The sequence below is a fragment of the Vulpes vulpes genome, chromosome 11 (genome assembly GCF_048418805.1).
Source record: "Vulpes vulpes isolate BD-2025 chromosome 11, VulVul3, whole genome shotgun sequence".
NCBI lineage: Eukaryota > Metazoa > Chordata > Mammalia > Carnivora > Canidae > Vulpes > Vulpes vulpes.
The window spans coordinates 60,814,803-60,833,945 of NC_132790.1; the positions used below are offsets into that span (position 1 = coordinate 60,814,803).

The 19,143-nt window shown below is 39.6% G+C and overlaps 1 pseudogene; it reads left to right on the forward strand.

Annotated features, from left to right (window-relative positions):
• The first annotated feature begins 6,466 nt into the window (after window positions 1-6,466).
• Window positions 6,467-6,876, forward strand: LOC112921524 (large ribosomal subunit protein uL15-like; annotated as a pseudogene).
• The last annotated feature ends 12,267 nt before the right edge of the window (window positions 6,877-19,143 follow it).

Below are 19,143 nucleotides of genomic sequence, written 5' to 3' on the forward strand. Positions count from 1 at the left end.
TGGTGGGTATTCGTTGTTTCTAATGGCTGAGTAATATTCCATTGTATGTATACATACCACATCTTCTTGATCCATTCATCTGTCGAAGGACATAGAGGCTCCTTCTGTAGTTTGGCTATTGTGGACATTGCTGCTATGAACATCCGGGTGCAGGTGTCTCGGCTTTTCACGGCATCTGTATCTTTGGGGTAAATCCCTAGTAGTGCAACTGCTGGGTCGTAGGGTAGCTCTATTTTTTAACTCTTTGAGGAACCTCCACACAGTTTTCCAGAGTAGCTGCACCAGTTCACATTCCCACCAACAGTGCGAGAGGGTTCCCCATTCTCCACATCCTCTCCAACATTTGTTATTTCCTGTTTTATTAATTTTCCCCATTCTCACTGGTGTGAGGTGGTATCTCATTGTGGTTTTGATTTGTATTTCCCTGATGGCAAGTGATGCGGAGCATTTTCTCATGTGCTTGTTGGCCATGTGTATGTCTTCCTCTGTGAGATTTCTGTTCATGTCTTTTGCCCATTTTGTGATTGGATTGTTTGTTTCTTTGCTGTTGAGTTTAATAAGTTCTTTATAGATCTTGGAAACTAGCCCTTTATCTGATGTGTCATTTGCAAATATCTTCTCCCATTCTGTAGGTTGTCTTTTAGTTTTGTTGACTGTTTCTTTTGCTGTGCAAAAGCTTTTTATCTTGATTAAGTCCCAATAGTTCATTTTTGCTTTTTATTTTATTTTATTTTTGAGAGAGAGAGCATGAGTGGGGTGGGGAGGGGCAGAGGAGGAAGGAGAGAGAGAATCTTAAGCAGTCTCCACTCCCAGCGTGGAGCCAGATACAGAGCTTGATCTCATCACCCTGAGATCATGACCTGAGTTGAAATCCAGAGTTGGAAGCTTAACCAACTGAGTCACCCAGGCAAACCCATCCATTCTGAATTCATTTTTTGTGTGTGATATAAGAAAATGATCCAGTTTCATTCTTTTGCATGTTGCTGTCCAGTTTTCCCAACACCATTTATTGAAGAGACCATCTTTTTCCATTGGATATTCTTTTTCTACTTTGTTGGAGATTAATTGATCATATGATTGTGGCTTGATTTCTGGCCTTTCTGTTCTCTTCTACTGATCTATGTGTCTATTTTGTGCCAGTACCATAGTGTTTTGATCACTACAGCTTTGTGATATAACTTGAAGTCCAGAATTGTTATGCCTCCAGCTTTGCATTTCTTTTTAAGATGGCTTTGGAAAAAAAAAAAAAAGATGGCTTTGTCTTTTTTAGGTATTTTGTGGTTCCATACTATTTTAGGATTGTGTGTTCTAGCTCTGTGAGAAATGTTGTTGGTATTTTGCTAGGGATTGCACTAGATATGTAAATTACTATGGATAGTATTGAGGTTTTAGCAATATTTGTCCTTCCAGTCCATGAACATGGAATGTCTTTCCATTTCTTTATGTCATCTTCAATTTCTTTCATCAGTGTTTTACAGTTTTCACAGTGTCTGTCTTTTACCTCTTTGGTTGGGTTTATTCCTAGATATCTTTTTTTTTTTTAAAGATTTTATTTATTTGTTCATGAGAGACAGAGAGAGAGAGAGAGAGAGAGAGAGAGAGGCAGAGAAAGGCAGAGGGAGAAGCAGGCTCCATGCAGGGAGCCCAATGTGGGACTCCCTGGGCTGAAGGTGGCGCTAAACTGCTGAGCCACCCGGGCTGCCCTATTCCTAGATACCTAATTGGTTTTGGTGCAATTGTAAATGGGATTTATTCCTTAATTTCTCTTTCTGCTGCTTCATTACTGGGTATAGAAATGCAACAGATTTCTGTACATTGATTTGTTTATCAGTTCTAGCAGTTTTTTTGTGGAGTCTTTTGGGTTTTCTGTATATAGTGTCATGTATACAAACATTGAAAGTTTTACTTCTTCCTTCCCGTTTTGGATGCCTTTTATTTTTCTGTTGTTTAATTGCTATGACTAGGACTTCCAGTACCATGCTAAATAAAAGTGGTAAGAGTAGACATCCCTGTCTTCTTCCCGATAGAGGAAAATTTGAGAGTTTTAGGATATTATCTACCTACCTACTTAAATATCCACTTAGGATATTAGCTGTGGATTTTTCATCTATGGCCTTTATTATGTTTAGATATGTTTCCTCTAAACCAATTTTGTTGAGGGTTTTTTTATCACAAGTGGATATTGTTGTCAGATGCTTTTTCTGCATCATTGAAATGATCATATGGTTCTTATCCTTTCTTTTATTAATGTGATATATCACATGATTGATCTGTGAATATTGAACCACCCTTGCAACACAGGATTAGATCCCACTTGATCATGGTGAATGATTTTTTAAATGTATTGTTCGATTCAGTTTGCCAGTATTTTGTTGAGGATTTTTACATCAGAGATATTGGCCTGTAGTTCTCTTTTTAAGTGGTGTCTTTGTCTGGTTTTGGTAGCAGGCAATGCTGGCTTCATAGAATGTATTTGAAAGTTTTCTTTTCTTTTTTTATTTTTTGGAATAGATTGAGAATAAATATTGATTCTTCTTTAAATGTTTGATAGAATTCACCTGTGAAGTCATCTGATCCTGAACTTCTGTTGGGAGTTTTTTCATTACTGATTAAATTTCTTTGCTAGTTTTTGGTCTGTTCAAGTTTTTTGTTTCTTTCTGTTTCAATTTTGGTAATTTCTATATTTCTAGGACTTTTTCCATTTCTTCTAGGTTGTCCAATTTGTTGGCATATAATATTTCATAATATTCTCCTATAATTGTGTTTCTGTGGTGAAGGTTGTTATTTCTCCTCTCTTGTTTGTGATTTTATTTGTTTGAGTCCTTTCTCGTTTCTTTTTGATACGTCTGGCTGGAGGTTATAAATTTTATTAATTTTTTAAAAGAACCAGCTCCTGGTTTCATTGATTGTTACATATATATTTTTCAGTTTCTATATCATTTATTTCTGCTCTAATTTTTGTTATTTCTCTCCCTCTGCTGGCTGTAGGCTTTGTTTGTTGTGCATTTTCTAGCTATTTTAAGTGTAAGGTTAGGTTGTTTATTTGAGATTTTTCTTGCTTGAGGTAGCCATGTATTGCTATAAACTTCTCTCATAGAACCACTTTTGCTGTGTCTCAAAGGCTTTGGACTGTCGCATTTCATTTTCATTTGTTTCCATGTATTTTTAAAAAATTTCTTCTTTTATTTCCTGGTGGACACATTTATTGTTTAGTAGTATGTTGTTTACCTTCCATGTATTTGTGGTCTTTCCAGACTTTTTCTTATGGTTGGCTTCTAGTTTCATAGTATTGTGGTCAGAAAAGGTGCATGCTATGACTTCAGTCTTCTTGTATTTGTTTAGGCTTGTTTTGTGGTCTAACGTGATCTATCTGGAGACTGGTCCATGTGGACTTGAAAAGAATGTGTATTCTGCTGTCTTAGGATAAAATGTTCGGAATATATCTGTTAAGTCCATCTGGTCCAGTGTGTCACTCAAAACCCTTGTCTCCTTGTTTTTTTTTTTTTCATTTTCTTCTCTTTCTCATTTTAAAAGATCAATACATTCATTTTAGAGACAGCGTGTGAGCAGGGGAAGGAAGAGGGAGAGGAAGAGAAAGAATCTCAAACAGACTTCTTCCTGAGCAGGGAGCTTAACTCAGGGCTTAATCCCAGGACCCTGAGATCATGACTTGAGCCGAAGGCAGATGCTTAACTGAATGAGCCACCCACTATCTATTCAGATAGATCTTATATTAATGTGAGTGGGATCTGTTTGTGTGTGTGTTTAGAGAGTTTTAATTATCTTGTTACACTTTATCTGCTGATTCTAGCCCCCCCCCCCCCCCCCCGTTAGAAAAGTGATCTTCAAAGGTGGATATAAGAATCAATGGAGCTGCATGAGGACTTTCCAGGTAGTACTAGAGTATGGTGAGTTTAAGGAAGTCATTTTCTGGATCTTCAACTCCCATAGGTAGGTATTACTCAAATTTGACCTGCTTGAAAAGAGAATGGGATCTATTTTTGTATTGAATTTTTTAAAAAGGTTTTATTTATTTATTCATGAGAGACACACAGAGAGAGGTAGAGACATAAGCAGAGGGAGAAGCAGACTCCCTGGGGGAGAGCCTGCTGAGGGACTCCATCCCAGGACCCCAGGAATCACGCCCTGAGCCAAAGGCAGATGCTCAACCACTGAGCCACACCCAGGTGCCCCTGTATTGAATTTTTTAAGTGAATTAGATTTTTATTTTTTTGGTGTGCAAGAAACCTACTGATTTTCTGCATTTATTTTGTAATTAATCACTTTTTTGAATTTGCTGATTATCTCTGATAATTTCCAATCGATTTTCTCGGGTTTTTGAGGAATGTAATGACAAGATCTACAAATATGGGATACTTGCCCTCTTGTTTAGAATATTAATGCACTTGTTTTACTTTTTAATTATTTTATTGTTTAACATGCTTACAGTTGACTCTTGAACAACATGGATTTGAATTGCATATGTTCATATACATGCAGATTTTTTAGAAAAATACAGTACAGTCCTGTAAATTTGTTCTCTTTCTTTTGATTTTCTTAATAACATTTTCTTTTCTGTAGCTTACTTTAAGAATATAGTATGTAATACATATAATATACAAAATAGGTATTAATCAACTGTCTGTTACAGGTAGGCTTCTGGCCAATAGTAGGCTATTAGTAGTTATGGTTTTAGGGAATCAAAATTATATGAGGATTTTCAACTGCATGGGTCAGTACTCTTAACCCCTGTGAAGGTTAAAAGGTTAACTCTATACTGTTTGGGATTTTAATTGGAATGCTTATGCTTCACCATTAAGGAGAATACCAGCTGTTAGTTTTGTGTATGTATATATTATTAATTTTATTGAATTTCTAAAAAATAAATCAAGGTCTTATGCTTTTTGGAAATTTCTCATGATCATCACATGATTTCTCCCTTTGATCCATTATGGATCAAATATTTTGAAGAAATGTATTACACTTAGATTTCCTAATTTTTAGCTGTGCCGACCTTCCTGAAATAAATCCAACTTGAATTAATTTTAAAATACTCTTAGATTCTATTGCTATTATATTTAGACTTTTCAGGTATATTTACATATATTGGAGTGGTTTTTAAAGCAATTATTATGAGCAAGATCTGATAAGCTCTGTTGGGGTCTCTAAAAGAATGGAGATATTTTCCTTCTTTTCTTGTCCTTTGATATGTCCTAAATAGCATATGAGGTTTGATTTTGAAATAGCTCATCCCTGAAACAATTTAAAACTGGCATTTTTTGAGAAGTAGTTTCTTTCTGACCATTTCCCTAATTTTGATTTGGGAGATAGAAGATGAATTATTTTCAGCTTCTCTTATCAAAGGGAGTTGTCAATTATCACTTCAGCCATTAACTGAACCTAGAATTGGCTTTTCTGAGGAGCAATTTCCTTGTCTTATGAGAGGACTTTTGGGGTGTCTATGGCCCTGTGAGCTGCCTCCTAGGTGTGAGGCATGGGAACTTAGTGGACTGACTTTAAGGCTTGTCATTTTTCCTCCACGACAAGACATAATTGAGAAAAGAAAGCAGGAAGGAGGTTGAGTGCTTAAATCCTGTCCCTACTTTGCCCTCCTTGCTCCTCATCCCCTAGGAACTCTGTTGTCAGGTATGTCAGATATATATTTGCCCAGATGCCTCCAAAATATCTCCTCATGAAAATCTCACAGGCCCAACCTCACCTGTCTCCTTGTCCTCCAAATGTCTTTTCCTTCTACCTTCCCCATTCAATGCATAACACCTCCATGCAGGTTTCCAAATCAAGAGTTTGAGTTTTTCCCATGATTGTGCCTTCTCTTTTACTCATTCCATTTGATTTGTTCATAAGGTCTCCTGATCCATCATTTCTCTCTCTCTCTCTCTCTCTCTCTTTTTTATCTATCATTTCTGCCTTCTCATCCTTAAATCTGGTCTTCATTGTCATGTTGGCCTGCTCATCAGCCTCTGACTCTAATCTTGTCTCTAGTATACTCCCATGCCCCCAAATCTCCTTTCACACTTCTGCAAGAGTCACCTTTTCAAAATGATTTTGCAAAAATATTGGGTTGGAGTGCTTAGGTAACACAGTTGGTTAAGCATCTGACTCTTGATTTCAGCTGGAGTCATGGTTTCAGGATTGTGAGACTGAGCCCTGTGTTGGGATTCATGCTGGGCATGGAGCCTGCTTGGGATTCTCTCTGCCCCTTTTGTTGTGCTCTGTCTCAAACAAAATATTAATTATGGGGTGCTGCCCATAATTATGTGCATGTAATTGTGTGTTTATGATATAATATATGCATATTATCTTTTAAAAATCAGAAAATACCTGAATTGTGAAAAGATCTTTTAAGGATTCAAGATGGAGTGGGGGGCCCCATCCCATTCTTCAGAGACAACTCTTTAAACTCCGTTAGCTTTTAACCATTAGCTCTTTTGTGTGGGCTGCTGACATGCCATCCAGACTGAGAAAGACCCGGAAGCTTCAGGGCCACATGGACCACAGCTGCATGGGCAAACACCAGAAACTCCCAGATGGCTGGTTTAATGCTGGTGGCATGCTGTATCACAATATCATCCAGCTTACTTTGGAAAAGTTGGTATGAGGCATTACGACTTAAAGAGGAACTAGAACTTCTGCCCAAGCTTTGTCAACCTTGAGAAACTGCTGACCTTGGTCAGCAAGCAGATGTGGGTAAATGCTGCCAAAAGTAGAACTGGAGCTGCTCCTATCATTGATATGGTGTGATTGGGCTACTACAAAGATTTGGGAAAAGGAAAGCTCCCAAAACAGCCTGTCATCCTGAAAGCCAAATTTTTCAGTAGAAGAACCAAAGAGAAGATTTTTTGTTGTTGTTGTTAAGGCAATTTCTTTTTTTTTTTTTTTTTTTTTAAAGATTTTATTTATTTATTCATGAGAGACACAGAGAGAGACAGAGACAGGTAGACACACAGGTAGAGGGAGAAGCAGGCTCCTTGTAGGGAGGCCAATGTGGGACTTGATCTGGGTCTCCAGGCTCATGCCCTGGGCTGAAGGCAGTGCTAAACTGCTGAGCCACCCGGGCTGCCCTGAAGAGATTAAGGATATTGAGGGGGTCAGCAGGGTGCGGCCTACATCCTTGTAGATTGAAGCCAAGTGGAAGTAGGTTCATATTAAATGCTAACAAGTACTTTTTAAAAATTATATTTATATTCATATTTTAAATTTCTTGACTTGTCAGTTTTGGATATTTTTGCACATTGACTATTATAATTTATAAAGACTTGACTTACATGTTTCTCAACTATCTTAGTCTGCTAGGGCTGCCATAACCAAGTACCACAGATTTGTCAGTTTAAACAACAGAAATTTAATTCCTCACAATTCTGGAGGCTGAAAATCCAAGATCAAGGTATCAGCAGGGTTGGTTTCTCCTAATACTTCTCTTCTCGGCTTGTAGATAGTCATTTTTTCCTGGTGTCTTCACATGGTCTTCCCTTTGTACATATCTGCGTCTTAATTTCTTTTTCTTATAAGGACACCAGTCATATTGAATTAGGGCCCACCTTAATGACTTCATTTAACTTTAATTACCTCATTTAACTTTAATTACCTCTTTAAAAACTCTATCTTCAAATACAGTCACATTTGTAACTACCAGGGTTTAGAACTTTAACATACGAATTTAGGATACCATTCAGCATGTAACACCAACTGCACCTGTTCTTCTATGTTTTTATAAAACTTTTGGTTTATTTGATAGTTTCCATCATTCATCATTAGTTTTGTGCAAATATTGATACTGTGGAGTACAGGAAGGTACTATAATTATATTTCCTTTAAAATTTTTTTTCTAGTGTTAATAATTGTCCCCAGTCATTAATTCAACTGATAACCTGTGTACCTACCTATCATTAAATTTTTTCTTAGATGCTTTAATCAGATAAAAGCAGATCTATGCTTTTTTAGGTAGTTAAAAGTATATTAATAAAAGCCCCAAACACTACTCCACCAGTCTGCTTCTTCTGAATTGGTCACTCTTTAAACCTGCGAGGTAGCTGTCATTCCTCCTTTGGGTTCTTTCTTCGGTTCCAGGTTTTCCTTTCTCTTCATTTTCTTCTTTATTTTTTTTCTGGAACACATAAGCAGTAGCTTTCTAAGAAAAGGCATGAGATATAACTTTTTAGGCTTCCTGCATGCATTAAAGTATATTTTATACTCACACATGATTGCTAGTTTGTGGGCATAGAGTTCTAGGTTGAGAATATTTATTCCTGAGATGTTTGAAGGCATATACCACTCATATCTACAAAATTTCCTTTTTTTTAAAAGTTTATTTTGGAGAGACAGCATGGCAGATGGGAGGGCAGAGGGAGAGAGAGAGTATTCTCAAGCACTGAGTGTGAAGCCCAATGTGGGGCTCAATGTCACAACCTTGAGATCATGGCCTGGGGTGAAACCCAGAGTTGGATGCTTAACCAACTAAGCCACCCAGGCACCCCGTCTAGAAGATTTCAATGTGACCTTCATATATACCTGTTTATATTCTCTCTGAAAGCTTTGGAGTCTTGTTATTCTTGAGATTCTGAAATCATTCAATGATATACCTTGTACTGAGTCTTTCTTCACTTATTCTAGGCTGTTGGTGGTTCTTTTACTTTTTGGCTTATTTTTCAATTTTGAGAATTTCCTTATCTCATTGAAAAACTTTTCCTGTTTTCTGTGTTCTTTTTCTGTAACTTCTGTCATTCAGATGTGGGACAGGCTGGTATGTATGATGCTCTAATTTTCTTTTCTCTCATATTTCCTATCTTTCCATCTTATACCTTCAGAGAGATTTTTACCTCTTACAAAAATTGGTTAAAATGTGTGTCTCCTTTAATGGCTTTGGGTGGCTTTCAAGATGTCCAAGCTTTTTTAATGATTGACCCCTGACCACCCCTCTTTCCTTGTAGTTTGCACCCTTCCTTTGCTTTTCTGTGATCTTCTTTGAATGTCTCTCTCTGTGCTTATTACATTGTAATAATGTAATGCTTATTACATTGCTGGTTCTACTCAGTTGTCTCTCTGCTTTTCTTGTGAGCTTCCTGAGGACTAGGTTTGGCTTTTATGTGACATTTAATTTTATTTTAGAAAGAGAGACAGAGAGAGGAGGGGAAGGGGCAAAGGCAGAGGGAGAGACTCTCAAGTGGACTCCCCACTAAGTGTGGAGCCTGATATGTCTCATGACCCTGAGATCATGACCTGAGCTGAAAGAGTCAAATTCTTAACTGACTGAAACACCCAGGTAGGGATTTTTTTTCATCCCAAATGTAGGACTTGATACATTATAGGATATCAGTATTGTTTGCTGAATAAATGTAAACAAAACTTATTATTTCACCACAATGGTAGGTCTTGAGATGAAGATTGGTGTGCAGATGGTTTGCCAAGGAACTGCTTCCAGTAGAATTTACTAAGGGATTGGGGAAGATGGATAGGGAAGAGAGAGAAATCAGGCAAGGATATAATTTTATGTGGTCAGAAGTCTAAGCCTAATCCTCTAGGGGAACTCTGGAGTTTAAATTATCCCTCAGAATTTGTCCATACTTGGGGCAAGGAGTTGGGTTTTCATAATCCAGCATTGTCAGTCATTGGCTGTGGGGCAGGGCAACCAACCACCCTAGTTGGTCCAGAACTGTCTTGGTTTTAGCAGTAAAAGTCTCATGATGGGGCAGACCAGGACAGTTGGCAACACTATCAGGAACTTCCATCTCTTTATACTTTGGGGCAAAGTGGCTTCAGTAGCCCAAGGGAAGTCCTTGGAAAATAAACAGTTGCATCCATTAGAACCTGTGGTGGGCAGAATAATGACCCCCAAAGATGTCCAGATCCTAAGCCCTTGAACCTGTGAATATCTTCTCTTAGGTAATAAAAGAGACTTCACAGGTGTGATTAAGGTAAGGATCTTGAGATGGAGAGATTATCCTGGAATATCCTGGGGGCTCAATGTCATCACAAAGATCCTTATCATTGAAAGAGGGAGGCAGCAGAGTCACAGATGTGATGGAGGATATAGAACTCAGAATGATGCCATTGCTGGCTTTACACATGGAGGGGGCTACTGGCCAATGAATGTAGGAAGCCTCTAGAAACCAGAAAAGACAAGAAGTAAATTCTTCCCTAGAGCCTCCGGAAAGAATAGAACCCTGCAGCACCTCGATTTTAGTCCCACAAGACCTATTTTGGATTTATGATTTCCAGAACGGTTAAGATGATAAATGTATGCTGTTTTAAACCACTAAGTTTGGGAGAATTTGTTGTAAAACTTGTTGCAAATTTGTGGCAAATGAATACAAAAGCAAAGGTTCACTGAAGCTGGTGTGGGGGGTGGACATAGAAATCATAAAAACATCTGAGACGTGATCCTGGTGGTGCCTCAACAGTTTCTGCTCCCTTCAAATCAGAAAACTAAATTATATAGCTAAAACTTTAAATCATTAGTCAACATATTAGTTGACTATCAAATTAGGGAAGTATGGCATGGTGGTCAAGCCATGGGATCTGGAGTTTGATGCCTGTTGGTTAAATCCTGGCTTTGGACATTTATAAGCTCTATATAATGTTGGTGTGTTGCATAAGCCCTTTCGATCTCTGGTGCCTCATCTGTAAAATGGGGATAAAACCCAAGAGCTATTCTAAAGATTAGATGGATATGTTCACAAAGCATCTGAGACACAGTAAAATCTCAATGCAGATATTATTGGTAGCTCAGTGAGAAACCCCCTCTCTCTGTTCAACTGTTTACATTCTAAAGACAGTAAAGGTAAGAATCAAGCTTGGTGAATGTTAGGGATTAAAATCACTTTACTTGCCCAGAGGGTACAGTACACAAGGTTTTGTTTATAATCTAATAAATAATATGTACATATGAGAGTTTGTTTGCCATCACAGTGGGAATTATATAATACTGAGTCCAAGGGCAGAACATATGTTCCAGTATTAAAAATTACTTAGAAGAGAGTTGTTGAATATTGTACAGTGGGGTCCTCTGTATGTCTATGTTTTAGCACTTTTTTCAATCTATGGTTTATTTAAAGGATGGCTTTCATCTATGCTGGAATTTGTTCTCCTCCTGAGATCTTTGTTAAGCCTAGCAAAGTCACATTAGAGTTGTGCCTGTCTCTCTTCCCAAGGTTATCTGGGGGGTGTTTTCCCAGCCTTTTGATATGCTAAGCAGCCATAACTGGGGAGAGTTTAATAAACAACCATTAAGTTGCTATTAGAAGTGTCAGGACTGGTATAACTGGTAATTCTGTAATAATTACTGAAGTTCAACTGTAACTATTCAGCCACTTAGTGTTTGAGATCAGCTTCAGCTGAATCTAGAAATGGGCCCTACAGACCCTTTCTGGTATTCAGGTAGGCAATTACCTGGGGTCTTTTATTCATCTCTGTTACAGAACAGCAGCTAAAATTCACATCAGCTCATGTGGAGACCTTGAAACAGCTCTTCAAGGAAGCCAGAGCAATTGATCCATACTCGGGTTAGGAACCATCCAGAAGTGATGTATCTGCAACCGGCTCTGTCCTCCCTTTTCTCCATGTCACACCACTCAGAGCTAGCAGGGCATTTTTTCTGCATTCCGGGGCTCCCTTTGGTTTGGGCTGAATCTCTTTTAAACTTGGTGCTCCCACCACCACCCAACCTCTCCCCTCCACCCCTGTGAATAGTAGCGGAGAGGGGGAGAAAGCCAGGGAAGGGGAGGACGACCTCATCTGAGCTGGAGTACAGGGTGCTGGCCTGTACTCTGAGGAAGGGACGAGTGTGGCAGAGCTTGCTTTGCTCTGAGGCTGCGCTGGCTCCTGGAAATGCTGGAAACCCTCCCTAAGGAGGACCAGTTAAAACAACAAAAGGCATTAAATCAAACCTTATAGGGTTATTTTAAGGCCGAAGGGAAAGTAGCTAGCTGGAGAAAGGAGATGGAAAGTCAACCACTGCCTCCTCATTTTTCAGCCACTCAGCCCTCCAACTACTCTTTCCCCACTTCCATCCAGCTGCTCTGGAGCCTGGGCCTCCCCCCTTGCCCTGTTCGCCAGTTGAACTGCCCTGTCTGGGTCTTGCCTTAGGCGGGGCCTCTCAGGGATAGAGCTGTGTTTGTCTCCACTGCGTATTGAACTTGGCAGGTGCAGGCACATCTCATTCCAAGTTAAACTACCACCTTTCAAAAGAGAAGTCAAGGCCTGGAATCCATGGCTTGGGGCTGGCCCTGTGTACCACCACTGATGCTGTCCTCCTCCAATGCCCATGCCAGGCCTGACTTGGGTAATGACTGAGAAGGGAAAAAAAACAGGCATTCAGGGCTGGAGATAGTAGGAGGCTGCTGAGGGCTGTGGGCATAGGGGTGAGGACAGCTTCACAGCCAGAGGTTCAAGCAGCCCTGGAGAGTCAACTGTTGCCTTGGACAAATGAGCACTTTTTGGCCATACTGATGCCACCTGAGTGCATACCTGAGTGTGCAGAGCCAGACCAAGAATGAGGTCCTATTTTTCAAGAACCAGCCTTTATGAGTGAAATAAGTCAATTGGAGAAGGACAAACATTATATGGTCTCATTCATTTGGGTAATATAAAAAATAGTGAAAGGGAATAAAGGGGAAAGGAAAATAAAAGAGTGGGAAATATCAGAAAGGGAGACAGAACATGAGAGACTCCTAACTCTGGGAAACGAACTAGGGGTGGTGGAAGGGGAAGTGGGCGGGGGGTGGGGGTGACTGGGTGACGGGCACTGAGGGGGGCACTTGACGGGATGAGCACTGGGTGTTATTCTATATGTTGGCAAATTGAACACCAATAAAAAATATATATAGAACCAGCCTTTGTCCAGAGAAGATCTGGAAAGACTGAGTGCATTTAGGAAATTGCTCTACCTTTTCCCTGCTGTCATGAAATCTGTTGCTCCCACAGAGAATGTCTGTCCTCCAAGCACCGGGAAGGGCAGCCTGTGGATCCGAGGGGCAGAGAGACCTCCAGCCTCAGTTACTCATTTGAGAATTGTTGCTAGACAGTGAGATCCCTTGTCCACTTGGCCAGTGTTCACGAACTCCCTGACAGTTCAGAGTAGCCGCCCAGGTACCAGCTTCATTGTGTATGAGCTCCGTGACTTGGCTAGAGATGGTTTTCTATTAAATGGGGATAGCGTCTACCCACTAAGTGTTGTGAAGATTACAGAACACGTGGAAAAGTGCTTACTTGGCTGTTATTCTAATCAGGCCTTGGACAGATGTCAAAGCATTTTCACAGACGGCTTCTCACTTAGCGTCACATAATAGCTCCATGAGGTGAGGAGGGTAGAGGTAGGGTGAGAGTAATTACTTACATTTTCTTTTAAAGTTTGAAGAGCTTTGCCATTTGAATGATGGCCTTGGCAGCCCCACATCTGGCACGGAGTAAATGACCCTAGCAGTTTTTCCTGCCCGTATGGGTTTTTCTTTCTTCTTTTTTTATGGTTGGTGAACTTGCTATGAAACAAAGAACTTCAAGGGAAGTAGACACCATTGAACATTTTGCAAGACCCATGAGGGCCACCAAAGATGGGTAATCTGGTTCAGGAAGATGACGTATCATCTTAACATCTAAAGTCTATCCAGTAGGAACTTCATGTGAGTCATTCATAGAATTTTAAATTGTCTTCTAGTCACATTGGAAAACTTTTTAAAAGGTGAAATTAGTTTTAGTAATATATATTTTTAATCCCTGTGTATTAAACATATCATCATTTAACACATCACCTAAAAATTATGAATGAGATACTTTACATGGTTTTCACACCATGTCTTTGAAGCCCAGTGTGTATTTTACATTAACAGCATGTCTCAATTCCACTGCTATAAATTCACGGGAAGCTCCTGATCCATGTTTCGATTTCAGAACTTCCTGGTTGGCCAGAACTAAACTAAAAGGTTTCCAGTAATGGAATCGAGTACCAGATTTTAAATACAAATTTAAGTTCATTAAAATGAAAAAAACGAAACTTTGGTTTCTTGTTTATGCTAAGAAACATTTCAAGTACTCAGCATCTGCATAGAGCTTGTGCCTGTCACACGTCCAGAAGTTTCTCTAGAACATTTTCTTGTTCACTTGTTATTTCCATACTTAGAATTTTCTTCACTTTCTCTGCAGTGATGTTTTAAGTCATTTGCCTATTTTACAAATATTTAGAACTGCACAATATACTTTGTCTAGCCATTTAACTGGCCACACTGGAGGACAATGCAAATGATCAAAGGGTTCTACTGGTGACCTCTTTTTTTTAAAGATTCTATCTATCTATCTACCTATCTATCTATCTATCTATCTATCTATCTATCTATCTATTATTTATTTATTCAAGAGAGACACACAAAGAGAGGCAGAGACAGCCAGAGGGAGAAGCAGGCTCCCTGCGGAGAGCCCAATGTGGGACTGGATCCTAGGGCCCCGGGATCATGACCTGAGCCAAAGGCAGATGTTCAACCACTGAGCCACCCAGGTGCCCCTACTGGTGACCTCTTTACATTGTGAAGAAATTGAGCCATAGTGCCCCTGTGACAGGACTCTCTGAACGAGGGCCCCACTGTCAACCACCATATTAAGTAGTTTAAAATCTTAATTTGTCTTTTTTTGGTGGACAAAAATAAAGAGAAATGAAAGATCTAACATTTTTCTCCTACACTCTTATGGGTCACATTTGGGCATCAGGCTTAGAAGACTAGGCTTGGGGGGCACCTAGGTGCCTCAGTGGTTGAGTATCTGCCCTTGTCTAAGGTCATGATCCTGGGGTCCTGGGATAGAGGCCTGCATCGTGTGGAGCCTGCTTCTCCCGCTGCTGTGTTTCTGCCCCTCTCAATGTCTCTCATGAATAAATAAATAAAATCTTAAAAAATAATAAAAAAAAAGACCAAGCTTGGAACACCACTGCTGTGGTCTCAACCTTTCCCGAAGCTCATGCCTAAGCTCTGGTCTTGGACTTTCAAGGAATGGGTGATATTTATCCTAGTCTTTTCCCCTTTTCGCCTTCTGACCTCCCCTCTGGCTCCCAGAGTTCCTTGATCTTGTTTTGTTTTGTTTTTTTAAAGCATATGTAATTACATTCATTTAGAGACTTGATTAAATATTGTTTTGTCATCCAAAACAAAACCCAAAACCAACAGAATGTCTTTAACAAAAGTCACCAAGAAACGGCCACATCTTTAGAATTTGACCTAATTTTGTTCTTTGGGAGTAAATCGTGTACTGATTTTTTCCCTCTTACTCACATTTGGCTAAATAGTTGGCATATCATAGTGGGAAAACATCATGGAAACCTGTACTTATTATATTGCCAGGATTTTTCGGCGCTATGATTTTCTCCAACCTCACTATTTTCAGAAATAGAAGTGCCCTCCTATTTATGCATAGTGTATTGTTTTATTTATAGGAGATTTTGGAATCTAGGCTCCGTCTTTGCTTAGCAGCTTCATTCGGGCTGGGTTCTGGGTGGTCTGTTTCTTCTCTTGTTTTTCTGAGGATCCCTCCTCACTCTTTTATTTTTCTTTCTTCAGCTATTTTGCTACTTCAATCTTCAGCTATTTTTCTACTTCAGTTGTCTGAGGTAGAATTTTTGGAGTCCTTGGCTTTTTGTGGACATGAGGTTGACTTTTATGACCCATGCAGGAGGAGTTGCATTTTTGGTGCTTTTCTTCTCTCCTGCTTTCCTTGAGGAGGATCCAGATAAAAATTCTCGGAGGGAATGAAAGGATTCTTGGCAAACTGTAGGGACTTTCTTCCTCTCTTTTGTCTTGAGTCGTATAAACAAAAATTCCAGAGCCCTGAGATGTTGTTTTCCACAAGTACCTTGTGAAGAACACATTTTACTGGAGAAAGTCTAGCACATTCCTATCCAAGTTCACCCATGCTCCCAGCAAATGGGTGACCTGTACATGGCTCTGCTAGGGCTTGCTCAGGGGTTCAAGCCCCTCTTGGTGGTTACCAATGTCTATAGGACACATTTCTGGTTTCCTTGATCAATTCTTTCTTTCTTTTTTTTAAAGATTTCATTCATTGAGAGAGAGCGCAAGTGGGATGGGGGTAGGAGCTGAGGGGGACAAAGCAGCAGACTCCCTGTTAAGTGGGGATCCTGAAGTGGGGCTCTATCCTAGGACTCTAAGGTCATGACCTGAGCTGAAGTCAGATGCTTCACCAACTTAGCCACCCAGGAGTCCTTGATCAGTTTTATTCTTTTTTTTTTTTTTTTTAAAGATTTTGTTTATTTATTCATGAGAGACCCACAGAGAGAGGCAGAGACATAGGCAGAGAGAGAATCAGGCTCCCTACCGGGAACCCGATGCAGGACTCGATCCTAGGACCCTGGGGTCGTGCCCTGAGCCAAAGGCAGATGCTCAATCACTTCGCCTCCCAGGAGTCCCCTGATCAATTTTATTCTAAGAAATCCTAACATCTTTTTGTAAGGCAGGAAATAACTCCTTATTGCTTCTGCTGCTTTTCCCATTTTAGTTTTTCAATTTCAAATGTAATTATTTCTTTAGTATCAGCTCCAGTCTTATCTTCCCAGGGAAGAAATGCTAACTGGGAGTGATTGGACCCCACTTGGCTTGTTCAGAAAATCTCCCCTATAAACACTTGTGCAGAGTCGAGATTTGTACACATCTATATGCATAAAGATATTTCTTGGGCATGGCTGTTGACTCTGGGTTTCCTATGATCTTCACCTGCCCTCCAGGAGTCCTGTTGACAAGGCACAGGACACCAGCAGAGTGGGAAGGTGACTGTGTGGTCAGGGCCAGGAAGTGGAACACCTGGATTTACATCAGCCATGCATCAACCTCCCATCTGCCTTGTAAATAGTTTTTGTTAATGGTAGCAGTAGTATTTTAACACCACTACCTTTTAATTTTTAAATTAAGGCTAATACTGATTTTGTTTGCTGTTGTTTTTCTAGCTTTTTGACTGCTTAGTTCACTTTTTTTTTTTACTTTTTTATGTGTCCCATTTAAGAAATCTTTGCTGACTCAAGATCATAAATGTCATATCAAAAAGATAAATTGCTATGTTTCCTCTAGAATATTGATAATTTCTGCCTTCATATTTGGGTCTGTGAACCTTCTTAAAACACTGTTTAGTGTAATGTGAGTTAGGGGTTGTGTGGTTAGTCAACTCATCCAGCAACATTTATTGGAAAGTAATTCTTTCCCCACTAAATTGAATGAATCACTTGATCATGTGTGTGTGAACCTGTTGCTAGAATCCCTTCTAAAGAGTCTATTTTTAAATATTTGTTCTAATACTTTGTCATGGCCTCACAACAGTGCTAGGTATTTGTTATTTTGCATCTTCCAGGTTCATTCTTTTTCAAAATTGCTTTGGCTATTTTTACTCCTTTGCATTTCCATATATATTTAGGATCAGCGTATCAATTTCTGAGACAGACTGAAAAATTGCCCCCAGAAGATATCCATGTCCTAATCTCTATGATTCAGATCCAGTGATTACTACTTTATATGGAAAAAAAATTAGTTAAGGATCTTGAGATTGGGAATTATCCTAGATTATCCAGGTGAGTCCTAAATGTACTATATGTTTCCATATAAAGAGAGGTATAGTGATTTGACTGCACAAAGAAAAGGTGATATGAAGATGGAGTAGAAAGCTTCCAAGATGGTGGCCTTCAAGATTAGTGTGGTGTAGCCACAAGCCAAGGAATACTGGTAGCCATCAGAAGCTGAGAAGCAATGAACAGATTCTCTTGCGAGTCTCTAAAGGCAGTGACATCCTGCTGACACCTTGATTTTTGCCCAGTGATACTGATTTTAGACTTCTGGCCTCTAGAACTGTGAGAAATTAGATTTTTATTGCTTTAAGCCACCAACTTTGTGGTGATTTGTTATAGCGGCCTTAGGAAATGTATGATTTCCAAAGAAAAATCTTCCAGAAGTTTGTTGAGATTGCACTGAATCTACAGATCATTTTGGGATAAACTGACATCTTAATAATATTGAAGTTTCCATTCATGAACATGGTAAATTCTTCCATTAACTTAGGTCTTTATTGATTTCTGAAGAGTTTATTTTTTGCCTGTGAGATGTTGGTCAAGGCTGCCCCTAGAGAGAGGTTGGCACTATGTCCTTGCCCTGTGCCTTATTGCCACCTGTGTCTGGATAGCTTTGTGTCCATAGGCAGGAAACAGAAACAGAAGGAAAGAATAAAATGTGGGTTTTAGATCCACTTGAGAAGCTGCACAGAAAGGTGAGTCCTCTAAGGAGCAAGTGCTGAAAGAACATTTCTGAGTGAAACAGGGATGCTATCTCTGAGAGTTCCTGCATCTTTTTAATTGATGTCACAAGGAGATCACCTGGATAGTTTTTAAAAGTACTGATACCTAGGCACATGCAGATTTTCTCATTTAATTAATAAAGTGTGGGACCTAGGACCCCTATATTTTTGGAGAGCTACTCAGATTATTCAACTATGAAGCTAGGGTTGAGAATTAGTGTGCCACATAAAAGATATGCAATCTTGAGACTCTGTGATCAACAGAAAGGAAATTTTAGCTTCTTATTTTAAGAATAGGAAGGCTGATCCTGGCTGAAGGAGGGTGTTCATCTCTGTGTATATGTGTGTATATGTGTGTATATGTGTGTGCAAGTGCACACCAGAGAGGGAAAGAGAGAGGTGAGAGAGAGAGAGAGTCAATGCAAAGGATAAAGGGCAGACATGGGGGAGGAGCTTGGACCACAGGGAGGTGCTTACTGCAGGGGTCCTGCTGAGAGTATAAGCAACTGAAGTGAGGCAGCCCTGCTTGAGAGGGAAGGTAAACATGAAGTGAAGACATCTGGAAGCACAGGACTCAACTACACAGGGATCCTTGGGACTAGAAAGTGGGGTCAAGGGGCACAATGCCTGTGATTTCCATGGGAGCCTGTAGCCTGCCTGGAACAGTAACTGGAGGTAGATCAGGTGAAGGTTAAATGAACATTCTCTCCACAAATATTGATCAAGAGGAAAACAGACAAAAACAGTAGCATTCCAGATGCTCTCTTATTACTTTCTGCTTTGGCATTTAGCTACAAATATTCCTATATATTCTTCATATATATGAGTATATAGGCACAGTGCATGCATCTTATTAAGCTA